General features: G+C 38.8%; 1 long non-coding RNA gene across 1 annotated transcript in view; it reads left to right on the top strand.

The window, feature by feature from the left end:
• Window positions 1-22,849, top strand: part of LOC109366119 (uncharacterized) — a 46,322-nt gene extending 23,473 nt beyond the window's left edge. The window contains exons 5-7 of the long non-coding RNA XR_014881398.1: window positions 3,803-3,937; window positions 14,180-14,278; window positions 22,134-22,849. This is a non-coding gene — a long non-coding RNA (uncharacterized LOC109366119). The remainder of the gene's footprint in view (window positions 1-3,802; window positions 3,938-14,179; window positions 14,279-22,133) is intronic.
• Window positions 22,850-23,637: the final 788 nt, after the last annotated feature.

Below are 23,637 nucleotides of genomic sequence, written 5' to 3' on the forward strand. Positions count from 1 at the left end.
ACAGTAAAAACTTTTGCTTTGTTAAAAATAAAAATAAAAAAATGTGGAGACAACAGAAGCAGCGGCCAGTAAGACAACAAACTAACAGACTATTTTAGAAAGTGTCATTTAATCGTTATTTCAGAGTCCTTCTACCTCTTCTGGTTTCCATACCTTCCAGCACAAATCCTGCACCAGAATTCAGAATGATGCAACACACTAAATGCATTTTAACAGAATAACACAAAGATAGCAAAGTCAATAACTATGACACACAGACCTCTTACAATCAGCAAAGGCGCGGGGAAAGTCTGGTATGTCATTTGTTATGCTTAACTGTCCCCACACTGAAGGCTTTTGTGCTCTGCGGAATGTTGCTTGGTGGAGACAAATGAATACACCTGGAAGACAATTGTCCATTGTGTTCAGTCCTGATCAACTGCCCCGTTCCATTCTCAAAGCCCTCAGCCTTGGTTTTGGTGCGAGTTAAAGCTCAGGGTGTGAGTTCATAACAGTGTATTGGCAACTCCTGCTTGTTTTTCACTGTACTGCAAAGTATATTTAAGGAATAGTGTTGATGTATTAAAAAAAAAAAAAAAAAGCAACACAAATACATTGGACAGTAGTGAAAGAAGTAGAAAATATCAGAAATATGCAATTATCTGTCTGTAGATACAGGTTTTGTCATCGAAAAAAACTATAGATGCTTTATTGTTTTTGAGAGCGCTGAGCTTTTTTTCTTTATATTCCCCACTGAAATCCATTATTGGTGAAGCTAGCTTCACTGGCAGCACCATGGCTGGAGCCTGCTGCCAGGACATTTCATGGATGGTACTTCTCACTCAGTTTCTGAGGTCAGGCACTTGACAGCAAAGGGAACATGGGTGTTGAAAGCCTGATGTAAAGTGGGTGGAGTGTGTTTTATAGGTGAAATGATACAGCTGGGACAGATGAAGGAGGAATTGATGCAACAGTTGGGTGGAGAAGTGAGACAGATGGTTTGGGGGATCTGGAAAGTTATGTGTATAGGAAAGGGCAGGATGAGAAGGAGCTGGCACAGCAGCAGCCCCTCTTGCAGCTGCTACATCTCAAAGCACCACAGGTGTCAGCAATGGATTATCAAGACAGCGGGAGGATGGGTAAGCTCCTTGTACTACAGTGCCTGCAATGGGGTGGCATTTTCTACTGTTTTTTGTGGATCCACCTGACAAAGGTATCTCCCCTACTCTGTCAACTAAATCAGTACAATAAATAATTTTTTTAAGCCTGCATTTCTGATTTGTATAAGTCAAACTTGCATTACAGATGCCACACAGTAACAGGGACAGTGTATGTCCCTGTTACTAGGCTGTCCACATACTGCATTTTGGAAATTCATTCTGATCTGCATAGTATATGCACCTGTTTTCTGTTCACTATTACATCAATATTATTAAGTATCTTATTCACAGTCCTTTAAAAACAGAGCACCTTGTGCCTGCATTTTCTTTCCCATGTCTCTGAATTGCTTTCTAGTTCAGTTTTGCTGTAACTATGATGAACCAATTTTATGAAAATTCCATTCTTTCACCCTATAAAGAATGGGTTTTCAATAGAAAAGCTGTGAGCACTGGAGTCCCATTCCAAAAGAGTTCAGCTCACTTGACTTTGGGGTCTTTAGAGCAGGAATGATTCCTGCTAGAACTAAAAGGGAAGCAGTTCATGTGCAAACAGATTTCCATCATTATCCTGGGAAAAATCCCACTGGGAGAATAAAGAGTAGCCATAGGAGAAAATTTTTGCAGTAATGGCATGTCATTCCCTTGACCCTCTGCTGATGTGTTCACTTCTGTTATTGCTCAGACAAGAAATATGACATTTTATTGTCTGAGATTACCAGGCAAGCATTCCTGAATGGAGTGCAGTTTTCACTGGGTAATAATCTTCAGGACTATCTAAGAGAAATAAAGAAACTTCACTGCCATAACTTTAAAGCCTGCTGAATTATAAATTGTGAAGGTCCTTTGTTAACAATTTTTTATGTCTTCTGTGCAACTGAACTGATTTACATATAGAGCTTATTGGATTTATATATTAGTCACGCTCATTCTTGTTATTTCAAGCAACAACAAATAGAGGGAAAATCTTGAATGGTTTACCACGGCTTTTCTGGAATGGTGGATTTGATGCATAAAAAAATAGTGATTGAAATGTGATTGGAGTGATGACCTCCTCCAGCAGCAAAGTTCACACATATGCAGAAAGGCAGTGTCTGGGATTTGCTCTGAGGCAATACTTAATTGAATGGCATTTCACTATTTAAGTGCAGATGCTGGTTTGCTAGTCTTGGTCCATGTCAAGGTTCTTGGAGGAGTGGCATGCTCTAAATGCGCTGAAAATCCAGCCTGTGAAAAATGCTGCTGAAAGAATTTCTCATTTTATAACAGTGCTGTTGGGAATAGGACTTAGAATCAGCAAAAAAAAAAAGAGGCAAACTAGATATATGTGCTGGAGAGTCAAATGTGAAACAGAATGGACCAAGATGGATTGACACTGAAAACAATGCTCACGGTTTTAATGATACCGGGTAAGCCTATGCTTGTTTTGCAATCTGGTTTTTTATGGCCATACATATATCAGCCTCAATCCAAAGACATCTATATTCTGAAGTACAGTATTAGACAGGTGGTGTGCTATAGGTGCAGAGCTGAGCTCTGGAACTGCAGGGACTGTGTTTCAATTACTTCCACTTCCACTATGTGTAGGACAAAAATATCCTTTCATACCAAAGATACATCTACATTCCACTGTCTGTGGAAGTCCCTTTCCCATTCCCCCTTAGACTGGTATAAATCCAGTTAGCGCTGTTTAAGGATCCTCTTAACTGGGTTTGATTTTACTACTTTTTGAAAGGTACCAAGTGATGCTTAAGACAGCAGATTTGGCTAGGAAAAGAAAATGTCCATAGGAGTAAAAAAAAAAAAAAATTATGTGGCTTTGCCTTGAAAAATTTATTAAGTGACAGTGAAAATGTAAAAGAGAAATCAATTTAAAAAAAAAAGCAAAAAACAAACAAAAAACAACGAAAAAAAACCAATACCAAACCAACCCCAGAACTAATAGAAATATTAATAATTTCAGAGTGACAGAGTGATACTGGTAAATCAGTCTTACAGATCATTGTTTGTTGGGCAGGTAGGAAAGTACTACTAATGATGCATTATAATGGAGGAAACAAAAGACAGTTCCTTGCCCAATGCCCTGTTATACAGAAGGCAGGTATCACGTATCAGTGACTGCTGATTTCTGCAGATGACAATGATAGTGTTAAAAAATCTGGAACTGTTTTACTGAAAGCCAAGAGAAAAAAAAATCTTTATTCACTAAGCATTTTCTTCAGCACTTACATAGCGTTCCAGAATAAAACGATAGTTTACTGAAGCATTTCCATAATGCTTGCCATGGATCAAAGATACTCACCAGGTCTTTGGCTGCACCTGTGTTGTGTTTGCTCTGAGTCTAACTCCTCCCTCTTCCTGTCAAAGTAACAGTTCTCTCTTCTGAAAGACTATCTGATTAAGTAAGTCTTAGGGAAGACAATGGATGGTACACATAGGAAGAATGTAAGGCACAGAATGAAGTCAGGGTTAGAGTTCACAGTCAAGGGTAACTGCAATTCATCTAAACACCTTCCTCCACATTTTATGTACAGTATTCTTCATGGTCCTCTTAGATATGCTTTTCAGAGAGGAATCTTCTTGATAATAAATGCTACCTGCAAACAAGTCTGCAATCACAGGTATTTCCTTGTTTTTCCTACTCTTTATTTCTTTCTTTCCAAAAGCAAGCCAACTTACTTCTTTGGATGGACAAGTGTGAAAATTTTCTTGGGAGGCAAAAAGGGATCTTCTTCAAACTGAAGGTGCTACTGAAGCGTAGTGGATGTTCTTATGAAAGACTGTTCTCCTAAGAAATCCAGGTGAGAATAACTCTGTGCCCTGACACTCCCCAGATTCCCATGTAGAAATCTGACATAGTCTAAGACATGAGTGCCAGAAAGTATCAGTAACACCTTTCTGAATTAGTCAAAGCAAGGAAGCTGGTGAAAATAGAAGCAGACCGTTTAGCTGGTAGCATATATTCAATAACCCTGTGATGTTACCTTGCTCTGGAACTATGATCTGCTCTTCAGCAGGTCAACCAACTGAGGAAAGTCCAGAGTGAGAGTAATTTGCAGTCTTTTAAAAATGTCAGATGTGAAAATGTTGGAAATTTTTAATTGTTTAGCTTGCAGAACAGAAGATTGAGAGTGTACATGATAAAATCTTGGAAAAAAATCTAGGAAAAAAAAATCTAGGAAGGGGATATTCAGTTCTCATTGCTAGGCTGAAAAAAAAATCTTTGACTTCAAATGCAGTAAGGGAGTCCATACTGGAGATACATTTAATATTCTTACAATAAAGGAAATTAGAAACTTAGATAGATTATCTGGGAAGTTTAGGAAATCTTCATTAGTGGAGATCATAGAGAACGTAATACTCTGACATTTGCTAGGTGGGACAAAGACTGTGTCCTTCTCTTGAAGCCAAAGGTCGGACCAGGTGACTTCTCTTACTACGTTTTATCTTTCAGCCTCAGCACTGAATGCATGTGTGTATGGTCTATATGGTTTAATAGCAGGCATGTAGCTCAGAATACCTCCTGCCTTTGTTCAGGCAGCAGAGCCTTTCTCGAATCATTTTCCCACTGGAACTACTCTTCATTCTTAACTCAGTTCCTCTTGTTTCAGGCTTGAAAGAACATTACTGTACTTTCAGCATCTTAGAAAATAAATTCCTGTATTTTGGGAATGAATCTGGGATCTCGTTGTAGTCTGTAGATATGAAATGCAAAAGCTTGAACCACTTTTTTAGCCATCAGAGACCATTTTTTTTAGGGGAAATATGTACATAATTTTCCCAGTAAGAGATGGTAAAGGATGGTAAAGGAATAGGAATTGAATATCTCAAAGAGGACAAGAGACTTATGGCACCTTTTTTTTTCAGTTTGTTTGGAATTTGTTGATGGAAACTGTGGCCAGCTAAACAGCAATCTCCTGATGTTACTTTTCTGTCAAAATAAACAAAAGTTATTTCCCATGATGAAATCAACAGATGTAAGTTGTACACTGGAAATTGAACCTTGGGGTCAGAGAAGCACTTGTTGAGAATAAACAGTACAAAAAGAAATCAAGAACAATTTAAACTATATTTCTGGTTCAAGAAAATCTGGGATATTTTTACCCTTTTCTAAGACTCAACACATTTGTTAGTTGACAGTAAGATTCTGCAAAAGATAAATGAATATTTTACAGTATGAAAGTTGTGCAATATTTTGTTTTGTGTCTGGATGAGCACATGCAGCTATGTTAATGAAAGCCAATTTAGTTTCCTGTCTGTGTGCTGAGAAGGGCAGGCATGGACTCAGGTCATCACCGCTAATAATGATTACTTCAGTGTGGGTACACAAAGTATGTTTCCATCTGGGAAATCCTGGACTGGAATCTATATGTGAATGCAGTGTGCAGATGGCTAACACGTGATCAGAATCATGTTTGGGTACATCAGACTAGATGCAAAAACTGACTCCTGATAGTTTGTGCAGTGAGCCCAGGGTATCTGTAGAATCAATGCTCTGGCTACCTGGTCCAGCTCCTTTGGACACATAGCAGTGTATCAAGAGCAAGCACTGTTGCATGCTCTTACAGCAGCATGCTCTAATGACCTTCTGGACAAATGGACACATACCATTTTCCCAATCAAATTAAGCTTGGGGCTGGGCTAAAAGAGGGGACATGCCAAAGAAAGCATCATGATTAGTTGCTATAGACAAATGAAAAAAAAAGTCGAATTTCTGTTTAGCTTTATGAGTTTCAACCTACATGGGTAACTGTCATGTGATTGGGGTTGAAAGAAGTTGCACTGTTCACATCGTTGCACAAACATCTACACAAGCCATGTATTCCTTGGTTTTCTTCTGAGCATCATTCTGGAGACATATTAGCTGTTCATGAAAGAGAATTGGTCAGAACAAACATTCCCACCTCAAGGGGTGAGCATGTCTTTATAAACTATCCATCTTAAACTAGCAAGGAATAATATAGCTGAAAATGTCAATGTAACTTCTTAGTTTCTAACAGTACTCCTCATTCTCCTGACCTTGTCTAAGTTAATAAAAGAACTGAGACTCATCTCCACTTGTAGAAGTACTGCAAGAAATTGTAAGCATCCTACTTGAGCTTAGTTGTAAAAGTAAGTTTTGTTTCTTAACATTAAGAAAGTTATTGTGACAGCATGAACAAGCAAATGAACCTGCCAGAAATCTAAGTCTGCTCCTGTGATGTTGTCATGCTTAAGGCCAAGTGATATATTTTCCTTTGGTTTGGTCAGTCCAAATATCAGATTTTAGGAAGTCTTCAGATTGTAATTTTTCAGTTACTGTCCAAGCTTTCAATGTTTACTCTTATTATAGAGATGATTGGACCAAGCAGATTCTGAAATAAAATTATGTAGGGAAGAATCATGCCAAGTCAGAATCCAAAGTTTAAGGTTTCATGTTTATGTTGTTGTTTTTTTTAATAAATTATTTTCACACAGAAGAAAAGATGAGCCATACACAAGAGCTGTGCTCTGCAGCTGGATTTGCTTCCAAGTCTGAATCTGAAGGTGGGATATGAACTCTGGATATTTTTAGCCACAAAATATGTGAACCGCAAAAGTATGTAAACTACACACATATATTTGCCTGTTCCTTTCAAAGGAATTCTCTTCATTGCATTAAAAAAAATATTGCCCACAGAAAGTTGGCAGAGCAGTAGCCCAAGTCCCAGCAGATGCTTATGGAATGTTCCTGACTGCTTCGCATGCTAAAATGTTCAGCTTTATAAATAGTGTTAAGGTATTAAACTCTAGTTTTACAAATAAAAATAATAATAATAAAACCTGAATATATTCCCTAAAAGCACATGTAGTATGGATGATATACAATATGCTAATAAACCAGCCCTTCCCTAAATGCTATTGTGCTGCTTTGAAAATGCAACAATTTGACAGCATCTGTGTATGGAAGGTACTTTCTAGCACTGAATAAATTGTGAACCCTATGCCTATCCATTTTGAAACTACTCGTAACCAAATGTTCACCAGACTGGGCCCAACTGGGTCAAACAGAACTATTTGCTAATTAAAGTAATACTTAAGGGCAGTGCGGTTGAAGCAGTTCAGTGTTTATTCATCATCAATTTCATATCTGAGTGTGGGTCTAGTTTCAGATAAGCAATTAGATGAACACTAGGCTTCTAGCTAGTGTATAAACACACATTGTATTTTAGCTAAGTTTCTGTGCCTTGTTTTTCCTATTAGCTAATTTTAATTACTACTTTCCTGACACCTAATTTAAGCTCTCAAGGTGTACAGTTCTCCTAGACATGAAGACTAAAGAAGAATTTTAGTCTGTCTAACACAAAAGATCAACTTTAAGTAGGTAATCAAATGAAATTTTAGAATACACTTAATCATGTCATTACATATCTTTCTGAAAAGACAATCCCTATTTTATTAAAAATTACATATACAACTAAGACAATTTTTCATTCTTTTAACATATTTCATCTGGAAATCTAAAAATGTGTCCTAAGAGTGTGAACTAAGCTAATAAATATTCCTCTGATATGAGTAACTGTTAACTCAATGAATAATTCTTGGCAGAGACTACATTACTTTCACCATCTCTTTCAGTAGTGACTGAATCTGTATTTTCTCAAATTAGTTATTTGAAGCTATTCTACCTTTGATTTAAATTGGGTTAACCTTTATCACCTCACTCAGTAGTCTAGATTCTAATTAAATACAGCTGCTTCCTGAATTAAATGATTTGCTGGTATCATGTGATATTTCTGTACCTCAGTGAAATGAAGGTCTGTCATTAGCAATTGTCAGCCGTGAATGTTCATCCTCTTTCAAAGGCTTTTTTTTTTTTTTTTTTGCTCATCTCTCCTTCCCCTTTATTCACCATTTGTATGTCACCATTTGTACAGATTTACCTATTAACTTTCAGTTAACAAATCTGCTTCAGAAAATGTCTTTTTCCTTCTTCATCTTCTTTCAGTCTGGCATTCTGTGTTTTTTTCTTCTTTTTTTTCAGACATTGCATCCTGAATGGCTGAAGGTCAACTCAAGTGTAGTCTAACCAAAACCAGTCCTTTTCATCTTACCTCCAAAACCCTTTCCACTCCCATTTTCTATGGTTGCCAAGAATGCCATTCTACTTGTTATCCAAAAGGACAATTTTTGATTCTTCTTTGCCTTCTTTCCTCCAACTCTAAGTGAACAAACACACAGAAATTTTGTCCATCTTTGCACAGGACCCAAATAGCTTTTCTTGAAATTCAGAAGTTTATATAGCTCTGTCCTGACTAAATTTTGAAGGCACTTCCTTTAATCTTGTGCTTGCCACTGTAATAATGATACCAATAAAAGTGGAATCAATAAAGAGAAATTCCAAACCTATCTTCATAATTTCTTCTATTGTTATCATAATCTTTCACGTATTAAGTATTTGTAAATTAAAAAAAATTGTTAAATATTCAGGTCATGTACATTGTCCTTTTTGTTCAGAAAATTTCTGGGAATAGGCACGTGTGAATACAGACACTGTATGAAACCTTTTGGCAGCTAGGTTTCAGTGGTTAATGTCTTTCTTTGGAGCAAGTTGCATGCCAAGGGAATCTGTCCTTGATGTGGAAACAATTTTGTTGACTTCATAATGCTTCTTTGTTTTGGAGAGAAAAAAAACCCTTTGAACTGGCTTTAAAAAACGTGTTGCAAAGATTCGTGAAAGAAATAGTGATTTTAATGTTGTATTGAGCAGGTCAAAAGGTGAAACTGCAACAGTTTCAGGCTCTGATTGATAGGCTATCTGCCTGTACAATTCCCCTGGGCTTTTCAGCTGAGAAAGTGTTGTGTGATCAAAACTGCTCTTGCTGGCACAAGTAACAACAAGGGGTGTCAGGGAGTGGATGCTAGCTCACTGCACTTTTATTTGTAATGATTTATTGTTGTAAATTCTTCTAAATTCCCACTTCCTGAGAGAAAAAAACCACAGCTTAATTTGGACCTAATCCTTACTGAAACTAAATGCAAGGTAAGTTTCACAATACTTTTCAAGTTTACCTTTTCTATCTGAGGATATGAACGCAATCAATAGGATATCGCTGCCTCTCTGACTGAATGTATGTGTTGATCATTATTAAAGCTTCAGCATCCACACTTCTGCAAACCCAGTCACGCACAAAAGAAACTGTGACTGAGACATGAAGCTTCTGATACAAAATGATGTACAAATTTTACTGGCACTTCTGACAAAACCAAGTCTTTCATCAGATCTCCCTTCTGGTTGCACTACATGGTGTTTACCTCAACACAGCCTCCCCACAACAAGAATACAAAGATTAGACATCATATCTATTGCACCTGTACCATATCTCTTTACAGACAATCCATTTATGAACCTATTGAGCTTGTTTGAAATTGGCTGATACATTCAAACATTATTGGACTGAAATGTCTGATAGCTGGTGGCATATAATGCAATCCTCAAATCCTCAGTGCTTCAAGATCCAGAAAAAAAAGATTATGAAACATATGATCTATCCCACTCTGCTGCAAAACATGAAGGCATAAACTTAACAATCTTCCACGAAAAGTTTTTACTCTGATCAAGCAGCAAGTCCCAGATGTGCAGTATGGGTTTTGATGCTGCCCTTGATGGGATGAGAAAGCTCCCCACTATCTGAACATGGTGGCTATCGGTACATTGTTCCATGGTAACTCCAGGCAGATAAAACATGGTCTTCAACAAATCACTCAAGACAGATCACCAAATGAAATTATAGCTTGTGACGGCTTATTGCAATTGCAATTGCACTGCATTTTCCTTATACATTGCCAGTTCATTATGAGCTTCTCAGTAATTTTTTAATTTCAGTGTCCCAAAAAGCAGACAAAAAAAAAAAACATGCTAGATGCTCAATATATTCCACTTGATACTCTACAAGCTGCATTTTGCCATTGTTCTGCTTCATATTACTCCGTGCAGATGACTTGGTAATATGGATTGCAGCCCATGTATGTACCTGCATTAGCAAATATTACAGACTGGTGAAATATTTGTAAACATGATGTGTACCTGTTCATGCAAAAAATGCAAAAGAAATAGGCAGTAAGTTTGAGAAAGTGCTAACACTTTTTAGAAAACATGTTTTAGTTCTACATAGACCTGAACCTCTGACTAGTTTCTCTGTGGCATTGTTTTCACTGGCCATCATAGTGTGAAAACTGTTAAAATGCAGTATTTTCCCTGACCTCCTCAAGAATTTGTATGGAATCTCCTTGCTGCTATTTCCACTCTGGCTTTGCCTAAGGAGTGATTAGAATCTTGCTTGAGATATGTGGGTGTGAGAAGGACCAAGAGAGGGAAGAGGGGCCCAGAAAAGGCAGTCAGTATCCAAGGACCATGTCCTCCAAGACCAGAAGTGCATCCTGAGAAAGAGAAAGACAGGCAAGAATGCCAAGTGGCATTATAGAGCACACCTTTCTGAAGGCCCTACTACAGCACATGGAAAATAAAGACAAGGTGATTGCTGGTAACCACCATGGCTTCACCAAGGGCAAGTCATACTTGAGAAACTTGGTGGCTTTTTATGATGGAGTTACAGCATCAGTGGAAAAGGAAGAGTAACTGACATCATCTACCTGGACTTGTGCAAAGCATTTGACACTGTTCCACTTGGCATCCTCGTTGCCAAAGTGGAGAAAAATGGATTTGATGGATGGACCACTTGCTGGATAAGGAATTAGCTCAGTGATCAAGTAGAGACCAGTGACAAGTGGTGTTCCTCAGGGACTGGTGTTGGGACTGGTGTTATTTAACATCTTTGTAGGCAACATGGACAGTGGGATTGAATGCAACCTCAGCAAGTTTGTAGATGACATCAAGCTGAGTGGTGCAGCTGACATGCTACAGGGAAGGGGTAGCACCCAGAGGACCTGGAGAGGCTTGAGAGTTGGGATCATGACAACTTCATGAAGTTAAACAAGGCCAAGTGCAAGGTCCTGCACCTGGGTCAGGGCATTCCGAAGCACAGATACAGGCTAGGCAGAGAATGGCTTGAGAGCAGCCCTGAGAAGAAGAATTTGGGGACGACGGTTGATGAAAGACTCAACATGAGCCAGCAATGTGTGCTTGCAACACAGAAGGCCAACTGTATCCTGGGTTGCATCAAACGAAGCATGACCAGCAGGTTGTGAGAGGTGATTCTGCCCCTCTACTCTGCTCTCATGAGACCACACCTAGAGTACTGCATCTAGTTCTGGGCCCCCCAACACAAGAAGGACATGGAGTTGTTACAGTAGATCCAGCAGAGAGCCACAATGATGATCAGAGGGTTAGAGCAGCTCCCCTATGAGGACAGGCTGAGAGAGCTGGGTCTCTTCAGCTTGGAGAAGAGAAGGCTCCAAGGAGACATTATAGCAGCCTTCCAGTACCTGAAGGGGACCTACAGGAAAGCTGGGGAGGGATTTTTTTTATAAGGGCAGATAGCGACAGGACAGGAGAAATGGTTTTAAACTGGAAGATGGTAGATTTAGATTAGATGTTAGGAAGAAATTTTTTACTGCGAGAGTGGTGAGACACTGGAACACACTGTCCAGACAGATAGTAGATGTCCCCTTCCTGGAGACATTCAAGGCCAGGCTGGATGAGGCTCTGAGCAACTTGGTCTAGTGGCAGGTGTCCCTGCTTACAGCAGGGGAGTTTGTACTAGATGATCTTGAATGTCCCTTCCAACCCAAATCATTCTATCATTCTATGATATCTTTCCAGGTTATTGTTAAAAAGGGAAGATAGAGCCATAATCTTCTAAGAAAGCAGCAAAAAAAGGGAGGGGAAAAAAGTCACACTGGACAGCAAGTCGGGCTGGCAAAGCACATCTCTAGGCCTTGAGTTAATGCAATAGACTCAATAACTCCTGTACAAATGTTATAATTTTCCACATAATTTCTCTCGCTTTATTCAAGAATAACATTTGTCCATATTCATACACAAAATAAACTGAAAATATAGACAAGATATATCAGAGGGATCTTAGCATTTACACATAAGCAGGTCTAAAATGTGCCTAAAATGCAGGAAGTCTGTGGCAGAAGGGAAGACTGCTGCAAATATTTTAAGGTCTCTACTTCTGTGATTTGCTGTAAAACAATTTTGTTTGCCCAAAATGCAGTAATATGGTTGGGCTTTTTTTCTAACTTCAATTTTTATCTCAAGCTTAAATGGTTAGACAGGGCACATAGTAAGAAGCCAGACCTTCTTCTGAGCAGAGCAAACCTTATATTACAGGAGAGCTCAGCATAGTTACAACTTGTTCATATTCACAGTATAATTTTGTCAATCGAAAACATTAATGGAGACAGTAGATCCTTATTTAAAATTGTGGAGAGGGTTTTCTGTTAAGATTCACAGGATTTTTCTTGTAGCAGTTCCTAAACAGCCTGACAGCAGCTCTGATAATGTGGGAAAAATTCTAAATATGCCTGCTTTGCAGAGTTTTTCAGCTTTCACTTTCAGTATTTTTTTCTTACAATGATGCAGGCAATGTGTCTTGCATGGAATCTATGGAAGGAAGCTGACATAGGATCTGCTACTTTCACTGTCATGGGATGACACTTGGACCAGAATGTGCTGAAGTGATGAACGTAGTCCTCAGTTTGTGCATGTCTCATCTTTTCCAAACTACATTCTTGTACAGATTAAAGGCTAATCTAACAGGCAGGCTTGGCCAGTTAAAACAGTAATTGAAATAGCTGAGAGTGTTTTATTTGGCAAAAACTGATCTGCTTCATTTTTTTTTAAATGGACAAACAAACAGGCTCAATCATAATAGCTTGATTAATTTAAGAAGTAATTTTTCTTCTAAGATAATTTCCCGTCTTCCGTTTTTGAAAACAAAAACTGAAAAGACAGAAAGAAAGATCCTTTTTGACCTTTGATGGGAGACTGTAAACATCAGTCAATGAATAAAATCCTGAAATGATGGTGAAACCACAAAACCCAAAACAGTTCCATTTTTGACTAGAGGTAGGTAAAGGTATTTCAGATGCAGGGAAGGGGAAAACTCAGGAAGCCCAAACTCATTAAAGGATTGAGGTTCATTTTCCTCAGTCTCGGAAACATTTAGGAAAATAATATTAAACAAAAAGCAAACAGAAACTTCCCCTGAAACCTTATTGAGGCTCTTGCAAAGAGTTAGGTCCTTCTTTCATTCCACTCGCTTTTGACCAACCTTGTACTATAAAGAAAAAAAAAAAAAAAAAAAAACAAGAAGGAAGAAACTAAACCAGAAGTAAAATTTCAGTTAGCAAAGTAAATGTATGGCAAGTTTCAAACAGCCAGCACACATTACTAATTGACAGTTACTTAGTGATTTACAGGAGACATCTTGTTAGCTTTGGTACAGAGCCAAACGGTACCCACATCACTGAAACAATCTCAGCTGGCTTTTGGACATGGCTATCAGACTCTCTTTCCTACTGTCCCCAATTTAGGAAAGCATCATTATTCATCAAAGTACTTAGGCCACACACTTAATTTTAAGCATGTGCTTTCCTCAGAAAAGATGTGCTTAAACATGTGCTAGGGATTTAAAGATGTGCTAGTGCTATTTGTGGAATTGCTCCTTCCAGGAATGGCATGCATATGAAGGCAATATGGGAAGCTTTGACTGCCAAGATGAAGTCTTGGTAGCTCGGGGTGAGCTACGGATTTGAGTCCTCAGACCAGCTAAAATGACACCTCGCAGAAGCACTTTAAAGAAAGGAACTGATACCTGAAGATAGCATTCATTAGTAACGAGACATTGTGTTCAGTCAGATAGTTGAAATGCTTTCAGTAATTTTGCCAAAAGAATACAAACATTGATCCACGTGATTAAGTCTGAAGTGAGGGTGGCAGTGGGAACCAAAGCGTATGTAGGATGAAGCAGTGAGTACTTTTAAATATTGTCATCCCTTTAGAGAATGAGAGAATGTGTAGGCTTGCCATTATGATATGGAGAAGAGGTAAGTTGAGCTAGTCAGGAATGCCACTCAAACAGAGGAAATGACATCTAATACTTTATATTGTTTAGCAGATACACATTGATATGTATCTCCTGGGAACTGATCTTCCAGTGTTGCTACTCCAGTCTGTGATTGCCTAGCAGCAAGAATGAAGAATGTATTTAAGTGTAAGTAGCAAAATTCCTTTTCCTTCATGGTCTCACTGTTATAAACAAATTTTTGGAATAGAACTGTAAGAAGAATTAGTCACAGTATTATAAAAAATACGCTGAGGCAACAATTTCATATTTAGCCTGGGCCTGGCCAAGGAATGAAATGAGGACACGAGTCTCATCTTCATTTTCCTCCCTTGTCACAGAGTAAAGCACCCCTTTAACTGACTTTGGGCCACTGCTCAGCTGCACCAGCTGCCCACAGTTCAAAGTGCATGGCTCCCTTTTGTTAAGGATTTTGTTCACATATGGCCTGGGATTCTAGTGTGCCCCTCTGCAGAATACTTTGAAGAGATACACCGTTAATATATCATTGCCTGCTTCTGCTTTCAGAGACTGAGAAAGACAGACTTTAATGATGAGGTTTCATGTAACATGACTGCTGACTAAATCAATAAAGGCCCATGTTATGAACTGCTCTAGATGTATGTGTGTAGCCATCTTCCTCTGTCCTGCACCCAGGACTATCTCCTATAGCATACCTGTACAGTCTGATAGAAAACAAAACCAGCACATTGCTTCGCTTCTTACCTGGGCCTTGGAATAAACTTGTCCTGTTTGCCTTCTCACAGCAGACAGGTCAGTCATGTCACTGAGCCCTGGCATGCACTCAGCCAAAGCAGAAAATATTTCATGGCAGCATTTGCTAAACTCCACGTTAAAATTTGCACAGTGGCAGTTCATCTCTGCTACTTAGAGTACGGAGCTCTGACTTTACTTCATTTGCCATGAAGTCTGCTGGTACTCATCTCTTTTCCTCATAATTGAATTTGATGATTGACTGCAATACAAAATATAACATCTCAAATGCACTTTGACTCTGAGTTTCATCCTCCAAAGCAACTGCCACTGCTCCCACACAGTCAGTCCTTGCTGCAGCTTGGCTTATCAACTTTTTGGCCATTTAGACTTAAAATGAATAAACGTGAGAAGAAACCGTATGTATGGGGACTGCTGAATCACGGCCTGAACCTCTGATTGATCACCTGAGGCGAGCAATGAGTCAGCCATAGGAGCACAGGTGAAGGCAATTCACCTGTGCTGCTGGAAGGGGTGGAGCCTGGCTCCACCTCTCCTATACCCATTTAAGAGCTGACTGCCAGTGGGGAGTTTTACAGTGAGCCCAGGATGTGGGTAAGCATTCTATCTATTCTCTTTTTGTTATTACAACCTGCTTAGCCAAACTCTTTTGTTTATTTCATAATTATAATGTCTTTATATTTATTGATTATATGCAGTACTAATGCGTTTTTAAAAGCTAGCTTGATAATTATTATGTAGAAGATAAACAAACAATGTAGGTCCTCGGTAAGTGACTGGGAAAGCAAGTCTTGTTTCCAGAAAATTGTATCTGTTCCTTCCTTATCTTCATTACTTACAGAAGCTACCATTCCTGCTATTTCTGCATTGTTCACAAAGTCTAGAACTCTCAAAGTCAGAACACTTATGTGGCTGTGTGACCATCTACTCTGGAATTTTTCTTCCATACTTGTTTCCTTTTGCCCCTTCATGTTATCTACTTCCAAAGCCTTTTGCTATCTTCTAATGATGGCTGAAGGTCAAAAGTTCGAACTCTGACAAATTATAGTGTATTGCCCAAAGGCCCTAAATAAGTAAGCAGCTATCTCAGCATTTTCATTTCCATCTGCTTTCCATGTGTAATAAAGGCAGCCAAGTTTATTAATATTCTAATAATTACTCAAAGGCTACAATTCCATGCTCTGAGTAAATTAACACTAAGGTTTTGGATCCAAGGATCATATTTTATTTATATAAACAGCAAAGATGTACTATTATGCAAAAATTTTGCTGCTATCTTATTTGGATACTTAGGCTCCCCTTCCATGCTCTGGATGTCTTAATAGGATTATCCCATTGTGAAAGAAACATTTGTTCAAAAGTTCAAGAGGTGTATTCTAAAGACTCATGTACTACACCACAGAATAACCTTTACATCAGGACACGTGTGCCCTGTGTCAGAAATAATTTGTACTGAACATTTCTTTGTGTTTGTCTCCATTTAATAAAACTGGCTTTTCTTAAGGTACCAGAACAGCTTTCTCAGCTAGCTGTGCTTCTCAACTCACAATTGAGAGAGATATCCTGTTTGAGGTTTTTGTAGTAATACAACAAATAGATTTTAAAATACACTGAAGTACAATTAATTTTATTCTTATAAATTTAAATTATTGCATACCATAGCATCTGAATCTGGCAGGTGGAAAAGAAACAACATCAATAAGTTGTACTATGAAAGAATACTTTGTGGTTCTATAGTACCTTTCATGTGATGACGCTAACTTTCATTACCTTTCACAGCATATGTGTGTGTATCTGAAAGCTTTTTAATTCACAGGAAAAAAATTAAAAAGACATAGAGTGACAATTCAAACTGGTCAAGGACATACATATTTTGTTTCCTGGGAAAATGAGAAAATCCAAAGGAGTGTCATCTTTTTTTTGCCTGGCCTAGGCATAATTTAAGGTGTTATTTTCCATATTGGATGACAACAAGCAAAATGGGGAAACAGACTGTTTAAATTTAGATTACATTCCAAAGAAAAAAACAAGGTCTGCATTGTACCACCATGATTATGTGACTTTGCTATAATTTAAAAGCCTGCAGACAATTCAATTTCAAGTACTCTATAGTACGTGCATCATTCCAATGTCAACAAATTTTATAACAAAACTTTGTGATTTGTATTCCTTTTCTGAAGCAAATACAGAGTGATGTTCTGCTAGTTAAAAAACTCTTTGGTGTGCAACAATTTAACAAGTAGGACTTAAGGGCTCAAACTCTGAAACTTCTACAGTCTTTATTTCTGTACTTATAATGATGTTGTTACTATTTCTCCCTTTCTTTTCCCTCCAGATAATTAAAAAAAAAAGCAAAAATTCAAAACTCCATTTCAACTTATTGTGTTTCCTGTTGTCCAACACCTTTCCTGAGGCTAGTAATAAACCAGGAATTGACGCTGCTGTATTTGACTTGTAGGTAACTTCTTAAAAGAAATGAAATGAATAACCTTTTTTTATATCCTAAATTTTTGCTGACAGGACATTCTGATCATTACATGTTAAATTCATTTTGAGGTGCTGGAGCAGGTCCAAAGAAGGGTAACAAGGCTGATGAAGGGCTTGGAGAATGTGCCCTATGAGGAGCGACTGAAGGAACTGGGGATGTTCAGTCTGGGGAAAAGGAGGCTGAGGGGAGATGTTATTGCTCTCTTCCAATATCTGAGAGGTGCTTACAGTGAGAGTGGGGTTGGTCTCTTCTCACTGGTGACAGGATGAGGAGAAATGGCCTCAGGTTGTACCAGGGTAAGTTTAGGTTGAATATCAGGAAAAGCTTCTTTACAGAAAGGGTTGTTAAGCACTGGAATAGGTACCCCAGGGAGGTGAATGTGTTTAAAACCTATTTAGGTGTGGTGCTCAGGGACGCGATTTAGTGGAGGGTTGTTAGAGATAGGGTAGTATGGTTAGGTTGTAGTTGGACTCAATGATATTTACGATCTTTTCCAGCCTGAGCAATTCTACAATTCTATGAAAGTTACACAGACATAGAAGGAGAAGGTTTGATAGAAACTTAATGCATTAATAGTTGTCATTTTTATAACAAATGTATTCAGTCTTCCACTGCAAGTTATGACTGTCCTGGTGACCTCTGAACACTATGGAATTAGACAGAAATGCTGTTCAGAGATTTCCAGATGTACTGCTCAGCACTTAAATCAGGGAGCTAACAATGTATTTTTACTGCTTTGGATATTTGAATAAGTAACACTTATTCACAGGAGTGCAGCAGTTTTCAGGGCTATGGAGAGCACTGTTGAAATGCCACACACTGTCCTTCAGCAGACAACACACCAGTTACAGACTCCTAAGCAGTAATACTGACAATTTTCATGTCAGATCATGAACCCAGTTTGAATTCCACACCTTTATGTGATGATGAATTTCAGATAGAAAGAATATCCCTGCTTGCTTGAGTTAAAGAAATCAGCTCAGGAAACCAAAGTATCAGCTTTTGCAAAGATCTGCACAAAGTTCCAGAGCTTTCACCAAACTTATATTTGGAAAGGGCACAATTCGTGGTTACCCCATACCCCTGTGACTGCTGCTTGCACATCTTGTTTTCACAGCAAGGCTATCTCCCATAGAGTTACAGGTTACAGCAGAATTTTCAGGCTCACAATTTACTTGCTTTTGTGTGTGTGTGACATTGCCTGTTCTCTGAAGTCATCTCTCATCATGAAGAGACCGCCTGTGTTTAGCTAAACAGCTTATTTGATGGCAGCTATTTCTGTCACCCTGCACAACAAAGATGCCATGGCTCAGGTTCCATCTGGCTCTCCCAGGAGTGAGGAATATCTTGCCTTTTCAAAACAGGTGCAGAATGTGATATGAAACAAACTGAAGGAAGGGGAATAATGGAAGGAAACATGAAATGGAGCAGTCCTATTTTCTCTAGGGAGTGAAGTCCAGAGGCAACAAGACAGCAAAAAAAGGACAGAGGTTGTCTTTGATAAAAGTCAGAAAGGTCAGTTTGTTCCGGTTTTTGTGCCCACTGCTGCCAAATTGTGGAATAAATGTGTAAAGCTTCAAAAGTTCCTCATTCAAGTAAACAAGTACTATGTGAGAGAATTTCTTGTTTGGTTTATAGGAGCTGTCTGGTTTCTCCAGATTATCTTAACTGTCTGGAGACAATCTACACTCATCAAGCAGACCCCCAGATTTATATATTATCATTCTAAAGAGGTACACCATCAGTCAGAAAAATATTTTGACCTAAGTGGATTATTAAAAAAAAAAAAATTGTAAGTATAAACACAGAGTAGTCATCATTCAATGCTTTAATCTATTTTCCAGTGACTTGGAAAGCCCATATTAGGATACACCATTTGATAGGAAACACTACTTATAGCTATGTACAATATTGGTAAATTCAGGTAAACCAAAGGCACCAAAATCTGCTGAGATCTCAGGATATGTCTCCAGACATCACTATTTCCAATTTCTTAGAGGTATTTCATGTATTTTGCAAATTTGATTATTCTTTTCAATCTCTTACTGCTGCTTCGTTGTAATTGTGCACTACAGGGAGATTCTGGCTCTATCTTCTATTTTTTTAAGTAGTTGTTGATGTCAGTCAGGCACTCCTGAGTTGTTCTTCTTTATGATGAACGTGTCTTTCTCAGCTGCTTCTTGCACGTTCTGTCATCCAGATCCCTGTCCAGTTCAGTGGACTTGCGCTGGATTTGCTCTAATCTATTCATACCTTTCTTGTACCAGAGTAAACCCAAAACAGGACCCAGCTCTTAAGGTGCAGCCCTTGTAAGTGCCATGCAGAGGGAAATAATCAGTTCTCTCAACCTGCTTCTGTAACCCAAGACTGCCATCAGGTTGCTCAGTCTTGTTTTTCACATGACCTGCTCATATATTGGTGTTAGTATGTGAGCCAGATCACATCCTGTACACACAGAGGTTTACATTCTGTATATACCACTAACACGTGCTGAGTGGTGGTTTTCACTCCTGCAAATGCTGAGTGATTCCCTTGCTTTCAGTGGATTGGATTGTCAGAAATAGAGTATGCAGTGAGAGACCCTGGATTGCAGAGAGTAAGAGAAGAAAGGTGTGACACAATGATTCATGAGATTAAAAAAATAGGTATCAGCATTTATTCCCATTAAACTGGTTTCCTTTCATAAAACTGTCATGGTTTGTGGGACATTTAGCTGCAAATAAGTATCTAGGCTTATCCAGCTTTCTTACTTCAGAAAGAAAGGAGAAATTTTGTCTCTGACTGCAACAGTAACAAGTCCATATCCTTTGTCAAACTGTATAGTGAATAGGGAGGAGGATATACCACAGCCACTGCTGTGTAACAAGGAACTGTGATAAGCAAGGTAGGTATGGCAGAGCTCCCATTGGCATCCTTAGTTCAATAGTTACAGATAGCCTTACACTCAGATAAAAAGCTGTTTTACAACTTTATGGTGGAAGAGTGAGAAAATACCCCTTTTGCATCTCCTATAGGGTGGAAGTATTGAGGGTAACAAATAAGGCAGGATTTCAGACCAGCCATAAGCTGTCAGTTTTTTTGAATGACCTGAGACTTTCAGTTGCTCCCCAAACTCTGCAATCTGTGCTGGGGAAAGGAATTTGCAGAGCCAGAAATAAGAAGCAATGCCACACTGCCTGTCCTTAGCAAAGATGGCTGGGGGGGGGGGGGGGGGGAGGGCTACAAAATATCTTTGATGTCAGGGAATAGATGTCAGGGAATAATTATTTTGTAGTGAGACAGAAATTATCTCACTTAAATAACATTTTTCCTACAGTAATTTCTCAAAGCCCAAGGGCTTTTCTTCCAAAAAAATGAGATTTTTGGCAGCCCTGGAGCTTTTCTTGTATTTCTGCCTATGCTACTCATACTACAAACAGCATTCTTACAAAATAATTTCTAGACAACAGTTTCTTCATCAGCCCACTAGAGGAAGAAGGAAAAAACTACATTTTATGTAACTTTGCAGCTGCAGACAGTTACTTGGTCGTACTGTAAAATCTACTATTTGTTAGCCAAACAATCCATTTCTGTGGCTTGCATTTATACACAAGATCAGATTACATGTTCAAATAACCATAGTGGGCATTAAAAGCTGTATTAAATTTGCATCTCAGAAACAATCAAGTCTTGAAGAAAACAAAATAAGGGAAGGACTATAATATCCAGGTATCACTGGTAGGCTATTTTAGAGTGTTAAGTCATAAGTAGAATGAGAAGGCAAATTTATTACTTTCAAAAATCCTTTGAGAAGCAATTGAATTGTTACAGGTAATCCTGAAAAAATACTGGTTAGACTGAAAGTATCCCCTGCACCTTTATTCCTGTACATTTGTGAGTAGTCCCTGCTAAAAGGGAATTTAGATGATTTTTTGAATTGTTTTGGCATAGCAAAAAAAATAAAATAAAATAAAAAATTAAATGGATAAATTCAGTACTTGCTTCTCTATATGTATATAGGGTATCCTGGGTGTGTAATGAATTAAGAGAATGTAACCCTTCTTTCTTGTCTGGGATGATGGCTGTTGGTTTAGCAGTTCTATGATGCTCTAAAATATCGGGGGGATATAACTCCTCATAAAACCTTGAAATTGAGCTCAGTCCCTACACCTCCTGCCGTGAGAACAGTTCTGGCAGAAAGATGAATCAGAGACCTCCCCCCAGCATCCTACTCTCCACAGCATCCCCACAGTCAAATGTTATCAAAACAAGACAAAAAGCTCTTTTGGGCTTTCTGGAAAGTAAAAAATAAATAAGTCAGGCAAGCTGAGGCAATTAGGGGATCTGCAAATACACCACCGAGTAGATGATTAGATGAACAGCCTATTTCCCTGTAGATATTTTAAGGAATATTTTCATGTTTTATATGTTCTATAAACAATTTTAAAGGCAGCGGATTTACTGGAGATGAAGGGAAATGTAAGAAGTGAGCAGGGTGGGAGTACAGGATGAGGAAGGATATGAAAGACGAGACGTCTGAAATACGAAGATCTTAAGTACTGGCCTGTCTGGTTATTTGAGTGTCCCTAGCAGTCAAATAATGAACCTTCTTCATGTTTTGCCTTTCTCGACTTGGCTTACTTGAACAAATTTGTAGGCATTAGGGTCTGTCTGGAATTAGTTCCAAGAGCTTTTTTTTCTCCTTAACATTTTGCAGCTGAGGCAGCCTTGTGAAAAAGATGCTTTGAAGAGAAACATTACCAAATATGTCTTTTCTCCTGCCCATATCTCCAATTTCCACAGGAAAGGGACGCAGACACAAGCAGACCAATGAAAGCAGAGGAGAAGCTATCGTCACTGGAGGAGAGAGAAAAGCCCTGCCTGAAGCCCTGTCGGCAGAGAGGAAGCAGCTGAAGGTTTGTCAGAAGCAGAGATGCTGTCCCCTTGGCATTTCTGCCAGTTCTACAGAGGTTTAACTCAGCACTTCCTCCCCTTCAGCTGCCCTTGGCCACTCCTGGCCGACCACCTTGGAAGATTGTTTTGCTTCCCTCGGCTGCTCTCTGCAAACTGCAGACAGCAGAGTCTGTTTTTTTGCCAGGGAATACGACTCACATGAGCAGAAAAATTGAGCCCTGTGCCATTATTGCTTCCTGCCAGAACCTCAGTTGCAAATACTGCTCCCTCTGCTGTGATTTTAGGTAATCATAGCAGGAGAGTCGAGCAAGAGCTCCTTTCTACTACTATTATTTAAGGGTTGGAACTAGATAATCTTTAAGCTCTCTTCCAACTCAAGCCCTTCTATGATTCTACTTTTCTCATATAAGATGATATTACTAAAAACAACTGCATGTAAAAGCCCTGACTAAGGACAGTCTGCATTGTGCTAGGAGGCATAAAATAAAACAGTACTTACCACTGTTTTGCTGTTATGTTTAGTGCTGCTCACTCCTATAACTTTACGATATTTTTTTTCTGAGAGTCCCAGCCCCTGGGACTTTCTTTGAAACAAATGAAACCAAACTTCCTAAGCAGTCACCTCCTTCACCATTCTTCCCTGACGCTTTTCACCCCCCCTTTTTCCCAGATAACAACAATAGGATGAGAGGGGATGGCCTTCAGTTACACCAGAGGAGGTTCATGACAGATACTAGGAAAAGTTTCTTCTCAGAGTGGTGAGGCACTGGCACAGGCTGCCCAGGGATGTGATGGAGGGTGAATGTTGCACTGTAATATGATCTAGAGCAGTCACAGGTGTGCGTCAATGGTTGGACTAGATGGTATTACTAGTTTTTCCAACCTTAGTGATTCTATGAGTTCTATGATTCTGTTTTCTGTATCTTCTGACAGACATGTCAGACCTGAGACAGTATGGATTATGGTTCATCTAAAAACACATAAGTGCTATTTCTTATCAGGACCGTGCTCTGGCTGAATCAGCAGTTGTTGCTGGGTAAAATCTCGTACAGCTGAGCTCTGCCTCTCTGCTATTTGCTGTAAGAAACTCATTTGGCTCACCTGCTTCTAATCCGTTTTCACAGCACTTTAGAATTTAGTCTTTGTGACAATTCAGATTGAAATTGAATGCGTTCAAAAGGTATGAAGGTAATTGGACAGGGCAGGTCAATAATAAAAGCTATTTTCTTTAGGAAACCAAATAAAAGCAATTTTAGGCCTTCCTTGTAGATAGGGAGAAAATCTTAAAACTTTAGCTATTTTATTTCAGAATAGGAACAAATTTGGATTCTTCGTTTGGCAGACTTCTCCTAAGTGTTCCAATGCAGATTCTATTTTGAATAGAGGTTTTTGT

Source organism: Meleagris gallopavo, chromosome 2 (genome assembly GCF_905368555.1).
Source record: "Meleagris gallopavo chromosome 2, MGAL_WU_HG_1.1, whole genome shotgun sequence".
Classification (NCBI taxonomy): domain Eukaryota; kingdom Metazoa; phylum Chordata; class Aves; order Galliformes; family Phasianidae; genus Meleagris; species Meleagris gallopavo.